Here is a 9,597-nt window from a genome sequence, read left to right as displayed (position 1 = left end):
GTGTGAAAAGGAGTAGAGTGTTTGGTATATGCATGTAAGTGATCCAAAGGATTATTGGATGCAAGTTTTTTGATTTGGTTACAAGATCAGAAGGATCAGAAATTTGATTTACAAGAAAAAGGAAGATGAATGAAGTCCATTTCATTTCTATTATTCTACAAGGAATAATACAAAGATCATTTGGACAGTGGGTTCATTGGTCTTAACCTTGAAGTTGTTTGGGTAGTGGGTCCAACTATCTTCCATAACTCCTAACAAGGTTGGAATCTCCATACAAGGATTCAAAATCTCCTAACATGGACTCATATATACTAAATGTATTCATAGACTCCCAACATGGTCCATCCTCTAACAAGGAACATTTATATTAGTACATCAGCTTGTGGGTACCATCCCCATCGGCGTTTTCCCTATTTAACATATCTAATGTTATTGTGTATGAGTATCTTGTTGTGGTTTTTGATTATATTGCTCATATGGTTAAAGTTTAATAAGGTTGATAATTTTGATAATAGTTGGATAACTGATTCACCCCCGCCCCCACCCCCGGCACCCTCTCAGTTACATTAGTGGACTATATTCTAACATCACTGACACAAGTGTTAATTAAACCATCTAGTGTATCATAATCTCATAAATTGGGCATAAGAATAATTAATCCTATTGAACAAATAACATAATCAGATCACCTTATGGGTGTAGACCACTCACAGGTCCTAATTATGATTATTCATAAAGAAAGATCATCAAGGTTGCACCCATCAGGATGACTTACATAAATCAAATGGGAGAGGCACTACACATCTTCTATTTTTTTATGTTAGCATTAGATTTGTACCCTAGTAAACACTAAGTTTAATAATCTAGCATAACTAGGAAATCACTTCTTCATGTGGGATATACGGATTTGAAATGAAACATTCAGATCCTAGGCCAATTCCTAATGAATAATCACTTATTTTCTCTTTGAAAGTAAGTTAAAACTTTGGTAGGGAAAGAGAAAAGAGAATGCAGAAAATAACCTAATAACTAAAAATAGAACTATACTATTAGGTGATACACCAAAGATGTGAAAACATAAAAGATAACTAATCTCAATTTGTAAGATCTTATTTGGTGGGCAAACACTTCTATTCTATATAGGTTGGTCCTTAATAAATTAGTTAAGGAAAAGATATTTTCCACTTAACAATTTTAAAATATTATAGACACAAATTGTGACCTACAAATGCTATACACTCCTATAAATAGGTACTAGATAAGACAAGACAATAAGGAATGATAAAATTCATTGATTATCCTTGGCAATCATGCATTAAAAAAAATATACATAAAGAAAAGAAGGTTAAAACTCAATAGGACTTTCTCGGAAAGATTCAATCATAATATATTTTGTTTCCAAGATAATTTACAAAATATATAAAAATATTACACTAAGGACACAAAAAATGTCACTACAACCTTTCCCTGCATCATCAAAACTAACTCCAAAATGAGTTGTTCAAACCCATAAATACAAATTCCTCACAACCTCCAAGGGTCAAATGCCAAAATGAAAACCTACAAAAAAGGTCTAGAACCTCCAAAAATGAAGTCTAACCACTCTCCAAACAGGACTGAGTCATGAATACCCCTATGACTAATCAAACCTACCCTAGAAAAGCTCCAACTGACAATAAAGAACCATTAACTACCTTTGAAAAGTCAAATATGACCCATAAACTCCTATATACACTCCTCATGTTTTCTAAATGAGTCAAACAACTTGGCTAAGATATAATGAGCCTACTTTCATTCCTTGAACACATGTTGCATGTTGACATTAAAGACAATCATATCAAGAAAATGAGGTGGAAAAATAGAGTAAACAATAAGTTTGAGTAAAGATATGCATTAAAGGATTAAAAAAATATAAAATGGTTTAAAAAACACCATCATATACCTTTACTTTACATTATAAACAAATGCAAAATCTTCAAATCCTTAAGGTAAGCACTTACCTAGTGACCATAACGATGACACTAAAGTCATCAAAATACATCTTGAACCCCCCAAAAATATAAACTTTAGTCTAAAGACATGTATATTTGTCTTTTCCTCAACCATAAAGATATTTCACATCTTCATGTTAAAGCAACTGGAGAAGTATTTGATTGTCTGTCGTGAACCCTAGCTGACCTTGATGATTAAATTGGTAAATTTGTATGTCTTTTGGTCAATTCTGTGACATTTTTTGTTGATATTGGAGGTTTGAGAGACTATAAAGATGATTATTCCATTATCCTTCTTTGGTGAGTAAATCCTAATATTCTTTTTTTCTCTACTTTTACTCAATCTCCTGAAAATGTTTATCTTTAAATTTGTGTCTCATTGTGATCTCAATGTGTTATATTTAAAATGAAGATAAAGCCTCTACTATATTTGATAATTTGTTTATGGGTATTGAAGCTGCTTGTTGTAGGGATTCTTATCTTTGTTACCATTGGATTTCTCTATATTTTTTGTGGCTATGAGCTTCTATTACAAACCCACACTCAATTTATACAAATAGATCACTATTATTATATTGGTCCACTTAGTCAATTTGTTATCTAAATAACAACTTGCATATTCTTATACTGATACTTCATACTTTTTGAAATAACGACACATATAAGCTACCATAAGAAGGTAAAATTGGATATTTTGAAGGTTTTTTATAATGGTTTGAAATTTCCACTTTTATGTGATGGGTACATGGGTTTTAGTTTTAAAATATTTTCAGGCTTCTCTCATAACATGACCCTTCTCAAAACATGTCGGGTTTCCTCTCTTCATCTTCTCTAAACTCTATTACCTTAAAAATTCATAAGGGTTTTCCTAAGAATTTAATGCTTCTTCTCCTTGGAAAATTCATGAGTTTTGGACTCCCCTTCTGAGTCATGATATGGATCTCTTCTTACTGAATAGACATTTCCATGTTGCATTTTGTAGATACTCATTCATATGTCAAAACTTTCTTTTTGATTGATTGGAGTTTCACCTTTTCAAACTAGCTATATATCCTATAAAAGTGTAACTTTGAAACTCGAATTCAAATAATCATACCACTTTTGTAGCTGTACTCCACAAAGTAGCTCTTCTATAAGCAAGATAACTTGCTCTCTATGATGTGAAACTTTGATGTCAATCCAAAGCTTCATTTTCTTCAGAAAATCTCTTGTAACTGGTCATATATATTTGATATGTACAACCAAAACACTATAGTTATGTCCTTTGTTTTGCAATGACATATGTGTAACTTTTTATCTATAGCATTATGCTGATTTTATCTACTACATATCACTTTTTATGCCATACATTTCAAATATTTCCTTTTTGTAAATTCTGAAGAAATCTCTTCTACTATGATTACTTTTCTCTCTACTTGTAATATGTAGCACTAGATCCATTCATGTTACATATCAATTTGAGTGCTTTGAATACTTCATGTTGAATGACCCATTTACATATTAGTTTTAATGTAAATTGTTTATCTATATGACAACATATGAAGCTTAAAAAATCCTAAATGAAAACCATTATTTGCTGAAACTTTTCTGGTTAATTCTACATACAATTTCCTTTCTAAACACAAACTCCATCAGTCCTTCTATTTGATTGTCACAACCATTTTCATTTTTACTTTAATTTTTTAAGAAACGGGTAAAAGCATAGATCCGTGTCACCGTTTGTGATACAAAAACCTATTTTGGTCAAATCTCATTTCTCTATCAAAACTCAATTTTTAAAAGAAACTAAAAATACCCTTTTATAGATTTCAGATTCAATATCATCATTATATAAATTTTTTAATGTTTTGATTAGTTATAATATGCTATAATCTAAAAATATTATAAGTTGATATTTCAACATTTCAGAAGATGCTCTCTCAAAAAATGAAAAAAAATAGTAAATCATATCAAAAAAAAATATATATATATATTTATCACTAGAGGAGAGAATCCTCTTCATGAATATGTAATTTTTTTTCAAGAAGGTATAGATTTGATAGGGAAGTTTTGACGGGAGGAAAAAACTGTTGGATTCTGACAAGGTCGAACTTGAGTACTTATAACAAAGAAAATATACATCAAAAATAATTATTTCTTTTTTTGTGCACTAGCTATACATGTCATCTATAAAATATTTTCAAATCATAACAAAAAAAGATGATTTGCACATACTTGTTTGACGGGAACTACATCCTATATTTTTTACAGTTAAAAAAGGGACTTCAAAATAAAATAAAATGAATAAATTCTTAGTCAAAAAAATAATAAAAATTATAGGCATAAAATTCATACAATTGTACACATTTCATCAGTTTACATCATCTTCATATTTTAAATGCAAATACCATTTTTTTTGTCATTAATGTTGAACTATCACATTCTGATATCACTTTTCTTTATAAAAGCTGACACAGGTTTGTGCTTTTACCCAAACATATTGTATAGGATAAATTATGGATGAATAGGGATTTAAAATAGTCCACATGAAAGAGACCCTAAACCCATATTTTACAAATACATTTAAATTATTATGATATAAAGAGTAAATCAAGATGACTAATATTGAAAACAAGAAATAAAAGGTACTAACCTCCAAAAAATAATTTGCTGAAAATCCTATCAAATGATCTCAAAATCTATTGATTATCATGCACCTCAACCGAAACTGCGAGATCTAAAAAACCCATAAATATTTTTCTTTTCTAATGGTAGATTGACCTTGATCGAGATAGCGGGGCATAATTTTATCTTGGATCACAATTGTGCCCCAAAAAGTTGACCTTGACCTGCATAGCTCTAACAAAAATTCTGTTCATGAATCTTGCAAGTTTGATGAAAAGGGTATCCAAATCTGCACTTTAATTCATTGTTCCACACTTGTACTTGCAAGAAAAATGGTTTTTTTTTTGTTGGATGGGGGGTTTTCATTGGGCAAACCCTAGTTTGGAATCAACCTTGAAATGTAATTGAAATTGCAAGATGTATAAACAAAGTAAATGTAACTATTCACCTTGCTTATGTTGAAATCCTTGTGGAGTGGATGCTCGAAATGAATGTAGAATAGGATGTAGGATGTCTCAAATCAATTGTCTTAGATCTTCAATGCCAATCTTGAATGGATCTTGGATTAGGAAGAGTCTTGAATGGAAATTGATGAATCTTCAACAAGAGGGCTCCATAGAGCTTGAATCCTTCAATTGCTACTAATGGATCTCCTTGTTGAATTGAATGCTAGAACTCTTGAAGGCTTGAATTTTTGAATTATTTCTTGTACTTGAGAGCTCGATCATGAATGTGGATGCTTCATCATAGATAATAGATTGTAGATAATCTTCATGTCCTTCTCTTCTAGTTTCCTGTTAGAGAAAATGAGAGGAGAAGGCTTCCTTATATAGAGATCTAGGGCATAAACTCCTATAGAGGCCAACATATGAGAAATAAATTTCCATTGGTCCCTTACCCCTAGAAATGGACCTAGATAAAATGTAATTTAATAGTTTACCATTTCGAAGACCAAAACAGCCAACCCAAAAGTGGGAAAATAATTCTTTACAAAACTTGACATCCAAAAATTATGGAACTTGGTAGAATAAGGGGAAAAAGCTAGATCTAAGTTGAGGACCCATTCAATGCACTTGACATAACCCCAAACCACTTACTTAGAGGGATAAACACTCTTAACATGGAAGTGCTTTCATTTTAAGATGATACATTAAGCCCCCACCTTAGCAAGAGTATGGACTCGATGCAAACTCTTGGTAAAGGAGATCATAATGGAAAGAATATCTTATTAAAATCAAAAGGACAAAGAGATCCTCAAGCCCCTAGGGACTCAAGTCTTTGTCAACTCAAAGATTATAATAAGAGAGACATTACTAGAAAAAAGAGACAAAAGGGAGAGAGGAGTGGCTAGCTCACCTAGTAAGATGTGTGTATCTCATTGTGAACAACAAAATGAATAGGAAAGCCCACCAAGCAAGAACTTGATAGTCACCCCATAAAGGTATGTGCCTTCTAGAAACTGTGTTCATGTATGTAGTGCATATTATGATGGCTTTTATAAAGTACCCATGGATCCATATTCTGATATCACCATAGAATACATTTTAAAAATGTCAATCTCTTCAAGATTTAGCAACTTATGTGTGTTACCTTCCGAGGATTTAGCATATTGAAAATTGAAAATGTGTCTATTTTCAGGATTTAACAACATGTGTGCATTACCTTTGGAGGATTTAGCATGCTACAAAACAAAAGGTTAGAAAAAAAATGTATAATATAGAATGAAGGAGTCTGTATATATGCCCCCCTCCTTAAGATGGAAAAATACATACTATTTTGAAATGTTAAGGAAAGAAAAGAACAAGGATAAAGCCTTCTTCAACATCAAGACAATATCCATAGACAAGACCCAATCCAAGCCATGGAAGGGAGAATGCAAAGAGATATCATGCAAGAAGAGAAAAAGTAATGCTTGTGAGGGATATCACACTATTTAGCTTCAAAGGTGAGATATTTATCAACCATGGAAACTCAATGTCAAACAAAGAAATAAGTTATGATTAAGGACATATATCCTCAATGCAAACCAACTTTTCATGTATGATTGCATACCACATAATAGATAGATAGTGCTTAACCAAGGAAAAGTGGATCCTAGAAAGACATAAAGGAAAGAGATGGCATTCTTGCCCCCTAAGCATAGGAAAAAAGTTGGAAGGCGACCTATTATATCTCTCCCAACACTATACAAGACAATGAGCCCCCAAAGATTAGGCTAACATTATTTACATAATGTGGAGCTCCATAATAGGCACATAAATGTTATTTAGAGAAAACTAGATTGAAATACAACTCATTGCGACATTATATATAAATAACCTTACTAACAATGAGCTGCCTAATCTTATAAGGTAAAGCTTGACATTCATTAGTAGAGTGATCATGAAATCTATGATACAAACAAAAAGGAAGAATTTTCAAGTGTGGACTATGTTTCTTTTTGTGTTAGGGTAAGCTTTAAGAAACCCCCCTCTAGAAAAAGATATAAATTATTGGCGAATCTTTCATTATTTTGAAAATCAAATTATTTTTATCGGCGAATCTCTCAATGTTTTATTTTAAATATTATTTACATTGGTGATTAAATTTTGGAATCATAATTTTTTGAGTAGAAAATATTGGCGAATCTCAATAATAATAGGAAGTTTGCTAATCATCATGGGATATTACAAATCAAAATTGAACATGTTTTATCTCATGGAAATTATGAGGATAATTACATTATATTTGAATCAGTAGTGAAAACTAAATATTGGTAATATATCCCTAAAGTAACTAATAATTATGATAATTATTGGTGAATTAATTTTAATTTCTTTGGTAATATATAATATTTAGGTGAATCAAATCTAATCATGTATCAAATATTGTGGCGAATCTTTGAGTTTGTTTTTTTTAATAAAATAAATTATTGAGCGATTTTAAATATTTTAGAACTAAATTTAATAAAAATGTGGCAATTTAGGTTGCATTAAATCTTAAATTATTAGCCAAATTATTAGCAATTTTTTTTCTAAAATTCACAAAATTATGAATATTTACCACTAAAAAACACCCTATTTTTCATTTAGGTCTAGTAATCATCTTATAACGATGAAGTTTAGGAAAAAAATCTTCTTGGTCAAAATCCTTCATAATTTTATCATGTTTTGAAGTGTTATTTAAGATTTTTTTTAACATTGATTTGTTGTTGAGGATTAAATCCCAATCCATAAGAATTCTCATGCCCCCCATTCTGTAAGGGCATTTGAATTCCTTATTTATGCTTACCACATGCTTGACCATTGAATCCTTGTTTAACTAAGAAATGATAACCAAGACCATAATGACAAGCCATATCAGAAGGAGTCAATGGAACTTGAGTAGTCACTATGTCATCATTATTAGGTTTGATAGTTTCATTGTCGACAGAAGCAACAATTTTTTTTTTACGAAGGGATGTAGAAGTAAAAAATCATTGTTTAAACTCTATTTGTGGCTTCATAAAATCAAGTTCAAAAACCTTATCCTCTCCAATAAGGTGGGATTAAAATCCAAGGTTCCCCAATCATCACCAGGAAGAGCATTAGAGGAAGAAGGATTACTATTATAAATAGGAGTAGTATGGATTTGAATATTCAAACAAGGATTTGGTGCATCATCTGCATGAAGTGTATACATCATGTTGTTATGTATAAACTTCACTTTACGGTGAAGGGTGGAAGGGATAACATGCATCTCATGCAACCAATGTCTACCCAAAAGAAGGTTATAATTGAGAGGTCCATACATAACATGAATAGGTGTATTCAGGATGACCATACCTACTTTGATAGGTAAGGTAATGATTCCCAAAGTGTTCTTAGCAATATTATCAAAGCCATGTATAGGAAAATTATCAAGTTGAATAGTTGAAAGATCAATTTTAATTGCTTTGAGCATGTCCATGCTACAAACATTAAGCCCATATACATTATCAATAAATGCCCTACAAATGATACTTTTATTGATAGTAACAACCACCATAAGAGCATCATATTGATTTTGGATTTCTTTAAAAGGTAAATCCTTTTGAGTAAATACAATGTTAGGAGCACTCAGAGTAATATGCATGCATTGTAAGAAGTTATTGATATTCTCTTGATTAGGAGGTGGAGTGGGAAGAATTGTAAGAGATTTTTGCAAGGGTTCATAGTAGGTAGATGAAGTTTGAAAAAGCTCCCGTAAAGAAATCTTGGTAGGGGTATTTTGCAATTGGTTTATCAAATCATACTCCTTGCTAGGAAGACAGGGTGGAGGAGGAAGAATGGGTTCAGAAGGTGGCAATGAAGTAGAAACCACCAGATAAGGGTGAAGGTTACTCCTTGTATGATATTTGTGGGCTATAGAACTTTTGTCACTAAAAGAATCTAAATATTCCATAGATTTACCTTTGATAGTAATGTAAGGACAACCTTTGATAGTCAACAAAGGTTCTGGATAAACCATATTAGTGTTAGATTGTGGTGACTGATCAGGAAAGTACTATACATACTTCATAAATAGTGGGGTTCAGGGCATCACCCCGAATTTTTTTTTTTTTTTGGGAAGTAGCCGACATGGTAGCCGACATATTATGGCCGACATATGGCTGACATGTTATAACCCTAAAGCAGTTTAATACTTGTATAAAAAGGGCTTAGGGTTGGGTATTTTTGATATGTGTGGTGATACAAAATTGGTTCTTGCGGTGGTATTGAGCTGTAAGGGATTACGGATTGTAATCAGGTTGTAATCACTGGATTGTAATAAGATCGGACTTGCTGTTTGGTGGACGTAGCCCAGGGATTGGGTGAACCATGTTAAATCTTGGTGCTTTGTGTTCATTTCTGTGTGTTCTATTATTTTTTGTTATTGGTTATATTTGCATGTAGTTTTGATTTCTGTCCGTGGTTTATCCTAACAATTAGTTGTCTCAACACTACAAACAAATTTAGGAGGCAAAGAAGATATCCTAAGAGGAGATGAGTTAGGATCTTGATTC

This window comes from Cupressus sempervirens, chromosome 5 (assembly GCF_028749045.1).
Source record: "Cupressus sempervirens isolate cs-2001-9-10 chromosome 5, ASM2874904v1, whole genome shotgun sequence".
Lineage (NCBI taxonomy): Eukaryota > Viridiplantae > Streptophyta > Pinopsida > Cupressales > Cupressaceae > Cupressus > Cupressus sempervirens.
The sequence above is the reverse complement of the archived record's forward strand: the minus strand, read 5'-3'. Positions refer to the sequence as shown.